The 15,016-nt window shown below is 47.1% G+C and overlaps 1 protein-coding gene across 2 annotated transcripts in view; it reads right to left on the bottom strand.

Moving 5' to 3' along the window:
- XKR6 (XK related 6) overlaps positions 1–15,016 on the bottom strand; it is a 212,574-nt gene that overhangs the window by 36,636 nt on the left and 160,922 nt on the right. The window lies entirely within an intron of this gene.

Raw genomic sequence — 15,016 nt, 5'->3', positions numbered from 1 at the left:
AACACGAGTGGTCCAGACCGTAATGCAGGTAGCAACGTGATACCAGAGGAGAGGAGCACGAACCACACTGAGTTCAAGGGAAGCTCCTGGAGCCGTGCTGGGGCAGACTGAATTTCAGCCTGTTTCAGTTTTCATCCTCTGGTTCCTACTGATGGCCCAGAAAAAGAAAAGGCTATCTCAGAAATGTAATGAAGGTCTTTGACAAATCCACATCCACAAGAGACTCAAAACAATGATTCCCCTTAAATTGCCATTGCTGTTTTTAAAGGCCATGTATATGCAGGAATAAAACCAGTGCATGGAAAGCCATCCCAGTCTATCCAGCCTATTCATGCTATGCAGTTACACGTGGCTTTGCAACTAGTCTAACAAAAGCCATAGACAAATCACATACACACACACACACACACACACACACACACACACACACACAAATGAATATTTAAAATTAACAATATATCCATTTTTCCCTTACTCGCAGGGTTGTTCAGCTGAGGAGAGAGGTTTTTCACTAGGGCTCTCCACAGTTTTCATCACAAATCCAGCTGCAAGTTATTGGCTGTAAGTAATTTGAACGTACTTACTGTAGCATATTCCCTAAGTATTTACTGTGGTGCCTGTCCCTTTAAAGCTGAAAATGATGCCTAAATGGTGCTCTGTTTCTTTTTTGACATTAATTCTCCTGAAGACTCCAGTAAAACAAAATGGGAAGATACCAACATTTCTCCTGGGTGAGCTGGACAGCAAATATTCAGTGTGACAAGAAACCTTCCATCAACCCCTGTGCAAAGGCACCGCTTGCTTAATGCCAAATGCCACATCTCAGTTCTTCCCCATCACTCGCTGGCTGCTCAGGCTTCTGCGCCGTGAACCCTGTCAGGGGGTTTTCCCCTTTGGGTGGCACATTCCTCCCTGAAGCTCAGTCTGAATCGAGGAACAGGTTTTCATTCTGATGCACACAGAGTGAAAATGCATTTATATAAAACAGAAATTGAGCCAGATTCTGCTTTTGTAACGTTGCCTGAGTCACTACCCCTTACTTTTTAATATGTTTATATTTAATTACACGAAGTAAAAGAGGTCATAATCAGACCCCAGGTCTGATCTTCATTTGTTCCTGCTGGAGCCTGATGCTTAATCTTTCTTTTTTCTTTCCTTTCAGAGGAAAGAATGACTTTTTCCTTCTTTCCTTCATTTTCCCTCTTACTTTTTCACTTTCTACATGGAAAAATAGGGATCATTACCAGTATATAAATAATAAAGGGCTGCATAGACTGTTTTGCCATTCATTTTCCTCATAGGATTTCAGGACACTCCCTTAACCAGTTTCTCCAGTGTGCCACCAGTCCATTATGGCAGATGAGCACTGTTCCACCTGTGGTGAACATCACGTGTAAGTCTGACCCAGGAATGGCCTCCTCACACCTGTGTGACAGCTCTGTACTCCACTCAGAGTCGGAGTGATCAGGAATGAAAACCCAGAGCCTGACAGTGGAAAGAGCTGTTACACCAGTGTCCTGTCCTTTGCTCTTTTCTCATAAAAATGTTTTGTTTTTGTTGGGCAAGGGGTTGAGTTTCAAATCCAGCATCTGCTCCCTTGCTTGGGAGCTCTTCCCAGACCTTCCTCCAAGGAACACCACAGTGCCTTTCTCCCCAGGACCTGATTCCCACAGGGACACAGTGTCACCAGTCCATAAGAAACAAAAAAATGCTGGTGGTTGTTTGGGAAAACAGGCAGGAAACAAAGGTGAAAAACTCAATTCAGGGACCAATCTCCAAGTACCTCTGGACAACAAGAAAGGGTCTTCTACCACTGAATCCCACTGGGATTTCCTGACACAAGGCTTGCACTGAGTTTCTCTATAAGATAGTCCATGTCCAAGCTAGCACAAGGAGGACTCTTCCACATTAGACCAGAGGAACATCCACGTTCCAAACCTTTTATTGTGAGAGTGAGAAAGTCCATAGCAAGGCAACTAACTTCAGAACAGCTTGCTCACATGGAGAGTGGTGCTCCCACCCCTTGCAAGTTAAAGGCTGGCTCATGTCCTGAAACGTGCATGCTTCCTAAACCCTTTTCTTTTTGCTAAATTAAGATGTGCACAGTGACCCCAGAAATGCTGGATCTCTCTTTAGTTCCCCCTCAACCTTTACCTTAGCACTGCCTTGAGGAACTGAGGTCCACAGGTGCACTATGGATTGTGTTTCGAAAGGACTTGCTTTCCTCCCCTTTCATCCTGCTGCCTTTCAGTTCTCCTGAATGCCCCTTCTCTACTGCTAGAAAGAGGTGACCAGCCACATTCCTCTGATCTGTGCTCTCATTATCTCGGCTGTTTCTATCATGTCTCCTCCTATCCATCTCCTCTGTGAACTCGGGAGCTGCCAAACAGCTCAGGCCCTGGGGCCATCTAGTCCTGTATTTTCTCCAGGATGCAAGCCAGTGACTGATCCTTCTGCAGGAGGCACAAGCACCCTAGGCCAAGCAGAAACGGGATAATCTGCCCTCTGTTTTGGATTATCCTTGAATACCCTCAGAGAAGTGTCAAAAGTTGAAAACGTTGGCAATCACCCACCATGTAAGGATCGGCAAAGCTTCCCTCCCCCCCTCCTCATTTTAAAACACTCCTAATGAAGATCTTCCTTGTATCACCTGCTTCAATATTTATCTCACCCAAGGAACGCTGTCTGAGACAGGGGTGAGCTGCCTTCCCGAAATGCCTCTCTGTCTCTCCATTGACTCTACCTGGAGTGTGGGTGATCAAACTGAAATGATCAAACAAGGAGAAGTGGGTAAGATGAAAAGTACCCTAGGGAGCAGTGTTTTGGCATCCACCAGCTCCCCACAAGAGCTCAGAAGAGAAGCCTGAGTCCCAGCAAGGTGAGGAGAGCAGAAAGGGGGGCTGGGGAAACCTGTTCCCGGCTCCAGGATGAGCAGAACAGCTAGCACTGGCTCCTGCACAAGCAGAACCTGACAGACCCAACATAACATGGGCACATTCAAGTGACGCAACATAATGATTTTATACTGCTGAAGGCCAAGCCCCCAACACCCTCCTGCTGAGAGAAGGGTGCCCATGATCAGTCAGAGGACATATGCAAGTTGCATTTCCATGAACAGCCAGAGTTATCACCCATCCTCGAGAAAACAGTAGCAGGAAGACAATACCCCGCTGCTACATCAATGAGAAGGCTGAGCTTGTGCGCATGTACAGCGTCCTTACAGGCACCTAAGTTCGCTATTTGCTTTCCACAATAGCCTCACCCCTTTCCTAGGATGCTGACCACAGGTACCTTTGTTTTTACCTGTTCATGTAGGCAAAAAAGCTCCTGACAGCCACTCCACTGCTGAAACGTTTCTGGCAGCACTTAGCTGAAATCTCAGCACTGATCTTCAAACAAGACTCCTCTCACTTAGCTAACCGAGATACTTGATCCTGTGTAGTAGCTCACCACCAGATAATGGCTCATAAAAGATGAGTAGAGAGGAGAAGGGCACATGGGAACGCAGGCCTTGAGAGAACCTGGGTCACTGTTGTGACACCTAAATGAGCAAATGAGAAACAGAGCCAGGGCTATTTGTTGACCCTGAGCCCAGCTGGCAGGGCTGGCCATGTCCATACTATTAAACTTTCCGTAGTTGTATCCAATCTGCCTTTTGGGAATGGCTCCTGAACTACGTGAACTCATTTTCTCCTGCCCTGGAAAGCTCTGGGAAAGGGCTAGCTGGCCAAAACTGTACCACAGACCATGTTAACAGAATCACTTGGGTGTCGTTGCCTGGGCTCCAGCACTGCTTGCATTACAGGTATAGACCTAATCCGTGCACAGACCTCTGCCTATCACAAACATAGTCATATAATCCCCTTCATCACTTTAAAAATAATGTAAAAGACCTGTGGTTCAGGTCCTGGAGATGGAGCCTCTCATATTATCGGATTTTCCGGGCTGGGCTTTTTGGCAGAGTAAATTAGCCCAGGTGGCTGCTGTGTCCAGACAACTCTGGGGAGCTCAGACATGGCAGCGAGACCTTAGGTAAGGCATAATACAGATGTGCAGACAGTTTTATGCCAGCAAAATGTTATTTTGGCAGTGTAGGTTAATCCTTCTAGGAAGCTGGTCTAGGCTATGCTTTCAAAGTTCTGTCTGAGGAAAATGCCAGTGTGACTATTGCTACAGCTAGATGGGCAAACACTACCTTGTGGAGAAAAGCCCTCTTCTGAAGGTCCATCCAGCTACCAGAGTCTCTGATGGGAGTCTAATGGTAGTGATATAGGAAATGAACATCAAACTCACACTTTTCAGGGGGAACAATTCATGGCAGATGTCTAAGAGCACCCAGAAATCTGGGATGAGTTTGGTGAATAGTTTCAGTCCTAAAGAAGCTGGAGGCAATCATGGAGTAGAGGAGACAGGAGGCACACAACAAAACTAATTTTGCCTTTGGAGTCCCTTTTGATGTGACATTAATTATTATGACATTAATTATGACATGAGGCTATTTATTTTGAAATGGCTCTTCCATTTTGAAACTTCTCCTAAATGTTAAAAAAAGAAATAAAGGAAAGAATTCACTGTCTCTCTCTCTCACCAAAAGCAGATAGCCTCACTGCAATGGATGCTATTTAGAGGATGTTGACATAGAACAGTTCTTTCCTTTGTGATTCTTGGCCACTAAAAAAGAAAACTCATTGATCTTACTGTTGGTGTTTTTGATGTTGGTGCAGGGCTACATTTGATGGTGTTTCCAACTAGAATAGCTGCTGTTATCACTTGGGGTTCACGTAGCCTGGTAACCCACACCCCCAGCAGTGAGGACTCAGGCTATCTTACACAGGTGACAAGATCTCAGGATCTTCCCAACATGCCCCTGTGCATCTTTCCCCAGTCCATCCTCCAAAGGGCATGCAGAATGTCATGTGGACAGGCCTGCATTGAAGTTCATAGAGACACTCAGAACCAACAGCCATGTGCATCTCTGTCTTCTAACGCCACACATACAGACGGTCTGGTCTGAGCCTGATCTAAATTTATTCAGGTACCCATCATCTTGACTAATTCTGCAGTGGAAATGTGCTGGGAGAGCAGCAGCCAGGACTTCCTGGGCACAGTTTAGGTTGTTTGGAAATAGATCATGAGAACTCTTACACATGTCTATTTTTGTCAAAAGCTGTATGAATTGCTGCTCTATCCAGGGTGAGATACCTTCTGCACAGTCACTGTAATTATAAAGACTTCTAGTTAAATTCCTATTAATCTGCACGCCTTCAACCACTGTCTCAGAATCACGCTGAAAAGGAACCCCACCTGGATCCCCCAAAAGTGAACAGCCAGAGGCAAGAAGATCTGAAGCTCCTCAAGAGACCCCAAGAGATTTTACTTGAAATGCTGCATCAGGATGTCCTGACAACACCTAACTCAAGGACAGGATTTCAATCTATGCATGCAGAGCAAAATCCCTCTTTGCAGGCAATACTACAGGGCAGTAAAGTCTATCACAGAAACCTGGTTTGACCTGAAAGGAACACGGCCAGCAGAGAAGTGTACTAGTCATCTCCATAGACTTCCATTGCTTTTTCTTGGTGTACTTTCTGGGTCCTCCCGTGCTCACTTGCTTCTGACCTCAGTTCAGAAATCAGGGTAGCCTGAGCAGAGCCTTGTCTCTACACGGCCATCCGCATGGCCCAGAAGCATCCAGATCTTACCAGGCACCTGAGATGAGAAAAAAGTCAACCTAAGCTACCGTAATAATTGATATGGAGAGCTAAGCACCACCATTAGCATGGATACACCATGGATCTCTAGAGACTAAAGACACTCAGGTATGTTTATCTTGTAGCCTCTTGGTTAGATGTGCAGTGTTGTGTGGTCATTGATTGCTGAGATCTAGGGATTTTCCCTCTGCTATTTAAAACAGTCTTTCCCAGAGCAACAAGGGGAAAACAAACAAACAAACAAACATGATTAACTGGGAAGAATAAGATGGCAAAATCCAAGAGGAGTTACTCTTGGAGGAAAAATCATATTGCACATTCGACAGCTGGTTCTTTGTGAAGGACACTTTAGACACAACTTTTAGCGGCCAGGTTTTTGTTCAGATTCTTGAGTATATTGAATCTTTTCACAGGCTCCAGCAGAGTCACTCCAAGTTTACACTCTGCAAAGATCATAACGAGTGTCCTATGCTGAGATTTTTCAGACCTAATGATATTTGAACTCTACCACGAGGAACCTTCAGAAAAGAAACACACCCCATGATAATACTAGAACGCACTGAAATGGGGAAAAAAACCCACCAACTTTGATAAGGAAAACAACAAATGGCTTGACTTAGAATAAAATCTTTCCCCGCTCATCTCTATATTCTGAGTAAGGATAGTTGCTGTGAAACAACACAACTCTACACACACATACAATAAACTCGCATTTTAACACCGTACATTTGCTATTTGTTGCAGCATCTTTATCCTGGCATTCTTTCTTAATTCAGATGCGAGCTGCAGCCACTGAGAAGAATTTAAACCTGCCTAGCACAAGTTGAAAGGATGCTGTGATCTTGCAAGTGGGACTGAAATACTCTGAAAAATAGGGGAGCACCTCAGCAGCGGAAAGGAAAGCTCTAGGATTTCTGCTGTCTGCTTCTGAAAGTAACCATGAGAATTTCTATTCCCTAGCACAGGTCTGTGGCAGCTTTGAAGCTGGAGCCTGCGCTTAGAGATCAGTAACTGCGCAAAGCCTAATTCTGTTGACTGCTACACCCATCTTGTTATTCTGTCTCAGCCTCCCAAACAGGATGGCCCAATCCAGAATGCTCGCTGGGAAGCGTTCTTGGCCTGTGCTAATGCCTGAGCCAAGCCTGGGAATTGTTTGGGTTGGTGCTAGCTGCCGTGAGTTCAATATGTGCCAAGGACTGCGCTGCTAATTGAACCCCATGGATGACCAAGATCTGGTGGCTGTGCTCATCTTCTTATGTGTTTCCATTTATTAGTATAGATGAAACCCAACGGACTCATCACCAGATTTCGGAAGCAACATCTGCCAGGGCTTAGTGAAGGAACTTCCTGCTATAAATACAGCTCCCGTGGCCAGTTCCTTGGAGACGAGGCAACGTCAAGGCAAAGTTTCAAACAGTCTGTGACAGTACCAAACACGGATCCTGCAAACAACCTCTGTTTAATGCTTTGGCCTGGACACAGGAAGTTTGCAGGCCTTTAGAGAAATAACTTCACCCCAGTTCTGGAAATGCTGCTTTTACCTGATGGGGAAGAGGAACGCAACCCAGCTTGGTTCACACTCACTGCTCAAGGTAAGAGGTCTTCGTTCAGCGTGTTTAGAGGTGATGTGGCAGCAGTGCACACTTTGCTAACCTTATGGTTTATAAATCTTTGTTATTGTGTAAGGGGGCATTGGTGGAATTGTCTCAGCATAATTGCAGGGTGGGGACTAGTCTCCTGAAAAGAAGGAGCATTCTCAACACTTCTGGAGAGTACACAGGGATGGCATCATTAAAGTGAGTCTGGCAGAGCACTTCTGTGAGGGGGAGTGACGAAGTGACAAAAACGGATGTGGTGCAGCTGGTGCTGTCTCGCAGTGGGGTAGCTGAAGGCACCAGTGACACTGATTTCCAACTATAACAGCAGGAACCTGTTTCTTCCTCTCCTTCCCATGCTTTGTACGCTCTGCAAAAGGTCTAAGTGATGTGCAGGGGGCTAGAATTCAATGGCACGCCAGCATTCCCCCGTTAAGTCATGCTCACGTTGGCTTGTCTCTCCTGGGTCTTTTTGCCTTCTCAGAAGTTCATGTGAGTACAGGATGGAGTTGAGACTGCCTCTTCAACAGATTAATGAACTTCACCTTCCCCAAGGACAGGCTGAGATCAAGCCATGCATCCGTTCCGCTACTGCAAACGTCTGTTTGCACCTTAAGAGTATATTATATATGGGTTCCTGTGGTAGGAAAACGGCTGGGCCTTGTGGACATCCCCCATCAGTGATTGTCCGTGTGAAGATGTGAACGTACTGAAGGGACTGAGAGCATGAGGTTGGACAAATGCCACTTAGGACAAAAGTCATTTCAGGAGATTTCTACAGACTCAGTAAATCTGCTGCACTCCCAGACTCAGGACTGTCACCTCAAGCTAATCATGTAAGACAACTGACAGTTTCTGAAAAAAGAAAGTTCTTCCCTTTGATACTCAGCAATTTTGAGCCAGTTGCATCAACCTGAACTGCTCCACCTGCATCTGGGGTAGAAGCACAGAGATGTCCTTGCCCAGCACCTGCCCGGCATCTTCCCCATGTGTTTTGCACATCTCAGTGGCTGTGTGCTCTCTGTTTATTCAGAGTTAGCATGCCCTCCTAGATGCCTGATGTGAACCCCAGAGCTGCACACGCGAGCAACCGGAAGATGGAGACTTGAATTCCCGTGTGTTTTACTGGCCAATTCCACAGCAGTGTGCACCCACCTCTTCCTATGCTCTGATCATGAATCCGCCATTAAGAGGGATGTCTCCAAGAAAGTCTGCAACATAGAACTACCTGAAAAAGCCTTAATTTCCTGCCTGGACTCTGCTTGGCATGAACTTGCTACCCAGGAGCCTGCAGTGCAGACATTCTCCCCAAGACCTTTAGCTACTCAGACCTCTTTCTCTGTGCCTCAGTTTCCCAGCTGGCCTGCAGCTCCCAGGAACAGCATGCGCTAATGCTTGTGTAGTGCTCTGATGATGTAACCACCTCCCGGTGATTACCACAGTCTTACAAAGCTTAAAATTGGCAGCACTGGCTACCTGCCAGTGCTGTCCCGTGAACAGTGACTCATCTTTATTGGCTGTGGCATGTCCTGCGTGTGATGGTGGCACGTGGTATGGAACAGGTTTTTTATCAGCACTCCAAAATAACAGAGTGAGAGCTATGGCAAGGTGGTGGACGGAGAAGCTGCAGGTGGGGATGGGCTAAAGGATGACATCTCTCTTTGGGCTTGTTCCAAAGCCCACTGGAAAAAAGAATAATAAATGCTGTCACTGTCTTCAAAGGCTCCTGGACCCAGTTCTTTCCCACCGCGCTGGGACAATACGGCTGATGATAGGGTAAGCTTTCCCCATGCCGCTCAATGCCAGCGTGCCTCAGGCTTGGTCTGCTCTCAGCACGCCAAAGCAAGACGTCCTCAGTGCCCACTGCCAACTGTGGGGATGGCTTTTTGATGCTGCTGGGAGTTGGCCTGGGACCAGCGACTCATTTCAAGCAGGGCACCAAATTGCTATCTGTCATCCGGCTTTGGTGAGAAGGAGGGGAAGGCAGGAACAGAGCCATATGCCCCAGTCTGGCAAAGCACTTGAGTCATATGAGTGGCCTCCCAGGAAAGCTGCTTATGTGTTTGGAGCTATCTGGGCATTTTGTGAGATGCCTCCTTGGTCTGCTGATGAACATTTAAAGGGAAACTATGGTTGAATCAGGACAAACTTCAATGCAGATTACCCCGGTTCCTCCCTGCCAAGCCCCTTCAGCAAGCAGACAACTGGTGGGGTCCCTTGCCCACACGGCAATGAGCAACTGCTTTTCTGCTCATGCCTCTTCTGTCACAGGGAACCAGGGCTGGGTGACGGGTGCCTCCCATATCTTTTACTCCCCAAGGAATGGCATGAGAAAGAGAAAGAAAGAATATGCCTTCAACCCCATGGGCTAAGTTTTAGCATCTTTTTTCCCTTATGATCTGTCTCACAGTCCAAGGTAAAGCCCAGCGTGTGATGCTGGTAGACCTTACCCCTACAACATCTCCTGTTACCGAGGACTCTATAAGGCAAAGACTTTTTAGGCATATATTGCAGTTATCTTGCTGGATCTTATGAATAATACACCAGTCAGAAAAGGGAAGGGGATTTCTGCTTCTGGGGGAAAAGAACTTTGCTTGGACCTGCCTCAATGTCTTACCCATCCCAAACAGAGTCTGTAGATGACGTGTTAGTCTTCTTTGTACTGAGCCCTGTGGAATCCACCTGAGTGGCTTATTTATGATGGTTAACTACAGGACTCTCCAGAAATGGGGACAATTTTGTGTAGTGAGGTCATGGAGATTTGAATTTGGGGTTTTGGTTTCATGTTTGAGCACTGTTGGAATTTACATATTTAGTTACACCCAAATTGAAAGACACCTGTGGCAAACAGGAAGCAACACCCCATAGCAAGCACTTTCCCCTAAAAAAGCAGCTTTTCCATCCAGCATGGCATCTCCCACCCACAGTCCTCTGTAGCTGCATCTCTACTAAGAATCAAGTATTTTCAGGGACTTTTATCCAGCCCACTGGCCAGTAGTTACACTCTGGTTCCATCCATATCCCATATGTTGCCATCCAAAGGTGGCCACATCCAACTGCCTGCTGGGAATGGTCCCTGGTCTGTATTTGCTCCGAAGCAGTCCTTGGGGATTGCTTGGCTCAGCTGGGTCAAGCCAAAACCATGACAGACCCATGCTAACTGGGCAACAGTGATGATGATGATGGGTGCCCATTGCTGGTGCCATTTCTGTTGGGCTCTCCGATGGACGTACCTGCTCAGCCCAGGCCAGCGTGAAGGATCTTGCACCACCTTCTAGTGCCCCTTCAGGGTTAGCAGTGCTACCTGCAGGATGAACTTTCAAATCTAATGAGTCTGTTCTCCACTTCCAGTGGAGACATGGGAATTTTAGCTTCTTCAGTTATATTCAGGCCACTGTTGATCACATTTGAAAATCAAACCCTTGGGCAACTAAAGGCTGAAGGCCCCTTTTCTAACTTGATTGCCCCAGCTAAGAAGCTTACTTTGATCTTTGGGGCCTGAGTGGGAAGGGGACTGAGTAAGAAGTAATCCATTCATGTGTTGCCCTTTAGATATGGCCTTGGTTTTAGATCTCAAACCATTCCTCACAAGTCATTGTGCCTTCAGAAATTTCCTATCCTATGAATAAATCTAACAGGACATTTCAGACAGTACATAGTTCACAGTATAAGCATTATTCACAGCACACTACTGGTTAACATCAGCCTGTCATTGGGGGAAAATTAACTGAGAAATTTATCTCCACATTAGCCTTAACTCATTATCACCCACAGAGGAATCCTCTCACTCGGGTGTAGGAGTGTTTAACTTCAGGTTGCCTCATCTCAAACCCACTTAGCTCATTGGGGTTGGCTTCTCTGGGGGAGAACAGCTTGAGGACAGCGGCTAATTCATCCCTGCTGCTTGTCCTTCAATACCCTGCCAAGGACCTGTTAAGTCTTCTAAACCAAGTGACAGGGAAAAGCATCTTAGTGTGCCCCTGCAAAAAAGGACAAGCCCTGATCATAAGTAGTCCCCAGGCATGGTACAGAAGGAGTGAGGACATGACAAAAGATAGGACTTTGCTTTGGAAGGGACAAGAAGATTTGCAAACTCCACCAGGATAACTCTGCAGTCAACACACATCTGTAGCTGAGGTGTCTCAAAATCCCTTTTAGTGCTTAACTTGTATCACTCCGCTTAAGAGTGACCCCTTACAAAAAACTGAGGCTAATGTTGCTTTTCCTTAAATATACAAGCAGCTTCAGACTACTTATTGCAGGCTGCAGAGTGTGCAGACACCTCACAAAATCCCAGAGATTTCAACAGGACTTTGCAAAATGAAGGCTTATGCTGTAAATCTCTTTCAGATCAACAGCAGGGTTATAGAGGAGCCGGGCACAGCATCACTGGATAGACAGTTCTTTTTGCGGAGGGAAACCCTGCGCTGAAAACCGCAGCCTCCTGCAGGCAAATTCTCAGCAAAACCTTTGCATAAAGATTTTGTGACATGAGTGGAAGGGCGTTAGAGGTTCTGCTAAATCTCATTAAGTTTTAAAGTAGCCACATGAAAAAAAAATAAGTACAAGGAAATCTCTTTAAGAGGAGATTCATGCTGAAAAACTGGGATCTCTCTCACCTCGCTAACTGCCTAGAAGGTGGGTGTCTCCTAAACCTTTAAACTGGTTATATGTGCTCTTTTCTGTCCAGTGCAGAGGATCAGGTGCCTCTGCAACGTGAAGGATGGTTTATTCTGCAAGAAGGCAGGTGGACCATCTGCTACGAGTGATTATGAAAAGAAGATCTGGGTTGCTGGGCTGCTGCTCTTGTTAATACTACATTTCCCCCTGCAAATACACCATGTTATTTAAAACAGGGGAAGTCCTCTGGCCAGTGCTATCCAGGAAACTGAAAGAGATGGACACCCCTTCATCCCATCCTCCATTAGATCTTGGAGACAGTTGAGTAAGGGTCAGGGCTGCATCCACTTCAGAGTCCCATCACCTCCTAAGGGCAGGTCTAAATGCATCACCTTGCTTCTGTCTAGATTCCCTTGAGAAAGGTGCTGCTGGAAGGCGAGCATCTCGTCTCCTTCAGCTGCTTTGGACATGGGCTGATCCATGGGAGGTGCGGGAGGCGTCCTTCCTCCCTCACCTTCCATCGACTCTGTTTTGGACCCACAGGGCTGTGCTTGCAGCAGATGAATTGCTCACAAAGGGCCTGCATGCCAACACCACCGCCTTCCATATGCATATTCAGGAGCTGATGTCAACCCATTTGTCCCAGCAGCCCCAGCACGAAGCACTCCAGCTCAGCCTCTCAGCATGCACTTTCCAGGTCAGATGGAGCACACCGAGTTCTTTCCTCTTTTCTTTCTGTGCTATTTTCTGCTCTTCCCGAGTCATCAGGCAACGGCAGCTAAGCTGGGATCTGGTCTGCCTTGTGCTACTGATATGATGAAGGAACGAATCCCGACCTTCATCACATCCCAGGGGTGTTGTCCCAGGCTTTACTGAGGCTGGGACTTGACCTCAAATTCTGCCTCCAGCACATCTGCTGCTGGTGGTGTCAGACCATGCAGGAGATGCTAACTCCTGGCTGAGCAGGGGCCCCTTACTGAAGCTGGTCTGTTCTCCAAGCGCTGAAGGAGCAACAAACGTAGGTTCCACCCAACCCTTTCAAACAGGTACCTCTCAGGGTAAGATGGTTCTTACAGGCATGGTGAGGCTTTTGTTTCTTCTGCTGACCCAATAGATATGGAAAACCAGGAGGTTAAGTGTTAGCCTGATTGCATCCCCTTCTGTTAGTGCTCGCAGCGCTCCCTTGCTCTCTGTGACCACAACAGGCAGGATCAGCCCTTTCTGTCATCATGCTCCAAAGCATCTCTGGAGAAGATGCACTGGGTTTGAGTAAAAACCTCCAGTGTATTCACTTTTCTTACCCCAACAGCTATTTTAACGTGGCAGCTAGGAGAAAAAAGCAAAACTTCCTGATAGTTCCATTCCATTAACTCCCTTCCTAAAGCTCCCTAACTAGAAGAAGGAGACATTAGCTGACCCATTTGGAGCCTCGCTTGGCTTCCTGCACTGGGCTTGGCTTTGAAGTCTTCAGAGCAGGGAGGACTGGGGCTTGGAGGAGGGGTGTATGCCATATAAAATGGTACATTGACCTTGTTCTAGCACTAAATTAATACATAAGAGACTGTGCTAACCACGTGGAAATAGCTGGAGTCTGGACATCTTAGCATGGGCTGTATCTGGGTTTATAAGCCCTGCTGCAGGCCATCTTTCCAGCATGCATCCCTCAGTGATGCAGCTGATACTGTCCCTGTTTAGAGGCAGAACTGGCCTCTTCCTGTGATGAGCCACGCTCACATAGACATGATGAGCCAGGAGAGACTTGATTTGATTTTTAAACACACTGCCTTGCTAACAATATCCATCTTCCTTTGGTTTCTGCCTGCTTTAAGGGAAATCTTTGATGCTCCCTTTCATAACATCTCCTCTCAGCATTTAATTTCCTTTTATATAATTACATACCGACTGGGAGGAGGAAGAAGGCAGAAGCACTGAACTGGCATGGAGGAGCTCGAGGAAACCTTGCACCTGAGTCAGAAGCACTGAGCAAGCTCCGCTGCTCGTATCCATCAGCAGTGCCCGCTGCTCGGCACGCAGCCGAGGGTGCACTGGGGACCCTGAGAGCTTGGCTGCTGGAGTGTGGCAGGCAAAGAGCCCTCCAGGGCTCGGGGAGGCAGGCAGGGACGTGCGCTGCCTTGGAAGAGAGCACAGCCTGCTCGGTGTGGTGGAGGAACGGAGGAACTGCATAGCTGAAGAAGGGAGGGGGTTGGAAAATGATGCAGCTTGTTCAGTGGATTAGGCAGCCATGCCTGGAAGTGGCAAACTGAAAGAGCCACGGATCTGAAAGCCTAGAGGGATTATTTGGCTGTGTTGTCTGACTTGCAGCACGACAGAGGCCAGCAAACTTCCCCCAGTGCTTTCTGTAGTGAGTCCAACAGTCTGCGTAACGCCCTGGCAAGCCTCTTAGGTTATGATTTCTACATTTTTAGTAGGGTTAATAATGTTGGAAGCAGCAGGAAAAGGGTGCTGGCAAACATGAGCAGCAGTTGTAGAAACGCATGTTCATCATGTCAGCTCTTTGGAGGCCTGGAGAGCTCGTGATGAGAGGTTTCAGAAAAAGACTGCATAAATAGGAGAAGGGAGGTCTCTGTAAACAACTGTAGGAAGGGGAGAGCAGTCCAACTTAACTGATGCTGGAGATAGTGGTGACCTTGGTCCAACCAGCAAAATTTAACCTTGAAGAACTGCCCAGTTCCAATCTCAGCTCCAAGAAACTCCCCAGGTCTGTCAGAAATGGCATGCCACACAGGCTGTCTTTGAGAAGCCGAGTGTCATCCCTGGTGTGTGAACTGAACAGGGGCTGAATAACCCAGCAGCTCATCCACTGATACCACTGTCGGTCCTTGGAAAGGACAATTCTCCCTTGAGCTCATGACCCTTAAGCAGCCAGCATGCCCATGGGTATGGGCTGGTAGAGTTGTTGGTCCCAGGGCTGGGACAGGGGCATATGCCATCAGCTGATGTGGATGCCCCATGCTTAGGACATCGCTGCAGCAAGGACATCAGAGTTAGCAGACTATTCTCTGAGTTTGCCTCTGAGCGCCTGCTCATCTATCTGCTGTTGCAATGGTACCTGCACTACAACATCTACAC

Source organism: Falco cherrug, chromosome 6, assembly GCF_023634085.1.
Source record: "Falco cherrug isolate bFalChe1 chromosome 6, bFalChe1.pri, whole genome shotgun sequence".
Taxonomy (NCBI): Eukaryota; Metazoa; Chordata; class Aves; order Falconiformes; family Falconidae; genus Falco; species Falco cherrug.
Note: the sequence above shows the minus strand (reverse complement) of the source record. Positions and strands in the feature narration are given on the sequence as shown.